Source organism: Octopus bimaculoides, chromosome 22 (genome assembly GCF_001194135.2).
Source record: "Octopus bimaculoides isolate UCB-OBI-ISO-001 chromosome 22, ASM119413v2, whole genome shotgun sequence".
Classification (NCBI taxonomy): Eukaryota; Metazoa; Mollusca; class Cephalopoda; order Octopoda; family Octopodidae; genus Octopus; species Octopus bimaculoides.
Window position 1 is genome coordinate 14437154 of NC_069002.1, and position 4235 is coordinate 14441388.

Sequence of the window (4235 nt, forward strand, 5' to 3'; positions counted from 1 at the left end):
ATATATATATTTATATGTATGTATTATATATATATATGTGTATATATGTATATATATGCATATATATAGATATATATTCGCATGCATATATATATATATACGTATATATGTATGTGTGTGTATATATATATGTGTGTGTGTGTATGTATATATCTGTATCTATATCTATATATATCTATATTGGTATAGCATTCGTTTGACTTATCCTCGAAGTATTTCTTTCTAAACTCGTTTAGAATCTCTTCAATTATGTCCACGCCCACTTTGTATTACTCTCGGATAACATCTTGGGTTATGAGGGTCAACAAATATTTCATTGGCTCAAAGAGAGGCTAATGTAGTCTCTGTAATGGGAGGCATTCACCTACTTGATAGAAAACTAATTTTAAAGAAGTTTATTTATAACAAAGGAGATAAAATGCATCACGTCTGATCCTGAACCTCGATAGCTTTTTTAAAATTCATTAGATGTATAGAAGAATTTATCGTCATTTGTGTCTTTTGACATCGGTTGTCAGTAAACATGAGGGAGTTACTTCTGTCATTTTAATTCATCATAAAAATGGCGAATTCCACTGGTTACGATAAAGTCCGATTAACTGAACATCATAGAATATTATCGAAATTTATTAAAATTCGCATCTTTGTTTTACAACAAAAGCAAACAAGCTCCTAGTCAAAATGTAGGCAGCTTTTAAAGGGAGGAGAGATAACTTTAAGAAATTGTTTTAAGAATTAAAAACTGTTAACTTACATGTTAATTTACATTTACAGAAAAGACAGAATGACTTTTGTTTCCAGACAAAGGCGGACAATAGGTACAGGTTTCAGTCTAAATGAACGCGTTAGTACACTACAGTGTAAGTGTGTGCAGACCATTTAATGCACTTTTTATTACATTTAGCATAAGTGTTAACTATAATTTTGGTCAATATAGTTTGCATTATCAATATGATTAATATAATTTGCTGATATTTGCGTATATATGTGAATATGGGTATAATGTGTGTATATATATATACACATACACGCATCATCCAGTTAAATTTATGCTGAATAATTGCACGAAGGGACGCGGAAGATAAATTAGAAATTGTAAAACAAGAACGTATTATGAGCAGAGTGTGACATGACTGGATGCCATGTGTTAGAAGTTAGAACATATTTGATTACAGATTCACTCGACAACATCTCAGCTGGGGTTAACCACCACCACCACCACCACCACCACCATTAACAGCAGCAAAATCAACGGCAATAATAACCAGCTGACTGAGCTGACCTGTTTATTTACAAACAAAACATTTCGACAAATAATAACAAGATGCATTCGTAAGTCAGTAGATATTTGGAAGAAAATATAATTAATCAAGAATGTTCCTGCTGCATGTTTCGACAAGCAGAGGGTATGAAGGTTATTTGATTACAAAATTGATGGTTTTAACCGCACGACTCCTGCTGAAAATAAGGGCTTTTGACAGATCCCATACAAATATACAGACATTGTATACAGAACACAGATCGATATATAATAGGATTCTGTCTTGGTGAGGAATTTATATATATTTGGTTTCAGTGGAATCAAGAAAATGGTATGACAAAGAAATTAAATATAAAATACATTACACACGTTGACATCGCTAACACTCACTTTCTTTCTTTCTTTCTCTTTTCTTCGATTTCTTCATCAATCTCTCTCGCCCTTCATTTCTCAGTCTCTTTCTTAATATCTTCCTGTCTCCCTGCTTAGTTCTTAGTATCGTAATACTTCTCTTCAAACTATTATTTTCTTATGCTTTACATTTCTTTTATTCTTCCTTCTCTCCATCTCTTTCTCTTTCTTTATTGCTCTCTTGTTTTCCCTTCACTTTCACTCTATTTCTCTTACCGTTCTTCATTTCTCCACCGCCCTACTCTCTCTCTCTCTCTCTCTCTCTCTCTCTCTCTCTCTCTCTCTCTCTCTCTTCCTAGCTATATCTCTCAGTTGTATCCTCCACCTCTTTCTTTCTCTATCTCCAATCGCTATTCCTTTAACCGTCTCATTCACCTCTTTATCTCTCTCTCTGCCCCCTTCCCTAGATATGATACTTACATGGTCTAATCTAGTCACCCTATATTTAATAAAATAATAGCGAGTCGTGTTTTCTATTTACTTCGACCTAGTGTACCCGCCACATCACCATATAGGTAATAATGGATTTAGGGAACATTCCGATGTATTATTACTCTCAATTTCACAAGGCTATAAATGTAACACTCAGAGATTTATAAAGAAAGTTGACCTTTCGAATTCGGGTCATCTTCGGAAAGCTAGATGCAGAGCATGGTAGTAGAAAAAGAAAAGAACGGTAGTAATGCTGTTCTGTGTTAGATAATTTTGAAATCAGCTGAGGCCTATTGACTCTAAGTGACGTGGAATGAATGAAGATTCCTACGTGTTAGTACAAGAAAGGACATAACTGTGTGAAAATTTAGTAAGTATGCGGGCGTATGTATATATTAGTTTTAGTGTACTTTAATTAGGAGCAAGGCATGTATAGACTAGTATGTATCGGTGTATAACCATGAAACGTTTGTGTGTGCACGTGTGTAGTTTTTTATATAAATACATATAAATGTATATGTATTATAAATTGATGTCTTTCTGTGTGTATATGTTTGACTGTACATATGTATGTGTATGAATATATAACATACATATATATAAATTCATGTATATGTGTGTATATATACATATATGTATATATATAGAGAGAGGACGAAAGAGAGAAAGGAGAGAAAGAAGGATAAAAAGAAAAATTGGTAGATATTTTTAAATATAGTAGATAAAAATAGGCAATATATACGAGAATGATTGTTAAACAAGGAGGCAAACGAACCTGCACTTAGATTAAACCGATAGTGCAGAGAACTTTTAGTCTAATTTGCCGTCTAATTCGCAGTAATGTAAAAATCACGAGAAGCAATTCGAATACTGAATGATTCTCATTTCCATCATCACTATATTTGCCACCTTTCAGTTGTGTAATCAGGTATTTGTTTAACTGAGTGTGTTATATACTCTCCTAGGAGTTCTACTTAGTCTGCGTATTACATCGTCAAATCTACAAGCAACAAAAAAGACATTATTTAAATAGAAATCGGGTTTCATTAACACAAAACAAATTTTTATATAAGACAACGTGGAGCCAGAAGTATATAAAGGCGCATTGTCTTTGTTATATTGAAACGGATAGAATTTGCATCCAAATTTCTTCAAATCACACCTGAAAGTCTTAAAACTACAAAGGTACATATTACCGTGGAATCATGGATACTTGCACAAATACCACTAATCACAGGATTGTGGAACCAGGACTAATATGGAGTTAAAGAAATCTCACCACCACCACCATGACCGCCGCCTCAGTCGCCTTTGCCGCCAGGACCACCACCGCTAAGACGATGACGACCACCACCACCACCACCATCACCTTAACCAACACCACCACCACCACCACAAACCACCACCACCACCACCACCATTAATACTACCAATACCACTACGTAAATATGACGAAGACGACAACAACAACAACAACAAAAGTAATAATAGTTGCTTTAAATTTACTTAACAAGGCCTAGAGATTTGAGAGAAGGGGCTAAGTCGATACCAGCAATCTAGTACTTCTTAGGTATCTTTTATAGACCCCCTCGAGGACTGACTACAATGAGATTTGAACACGGAACGTTATCAGCTTGAACAACTACTGCAAGGTCCTTTCCAAGGTTATAAGCTTTCCACTACTAACAATGTTTCCATAAGGCTAGGTTCTATTTATACATTATTTGCAATGTTACAGCTTACTAACATCTGCAGAATTTCAGTGAGAGTGAACACAATTTAGTGAAAACACAGTAGTTAACAATACCTGGATATTAAATATTAAAATCATACTTGAAAAAATCGAAATGGAAAATGATTAACTCTTCAACCACAGCTGAAAGCCATTAAAGACGTGTGTTACAGTATTTCTAATTTGTATTACGTCTGATTTTCGCTGCAAGCGGTGTAGGAAAGACGTACATTACCAGAATCAGTTCGAGTGTTTATGAATAAGGTACACGTGACATAATTAAGATTTGAGTGGCAGAGAATGAAACGAGAGAATGTATGTGACCACCTCGGGTCAAATGAATAAATAAATAAATTCATACTTGAATATAACTTCGGCTTTTCATGTTTATATGTATAT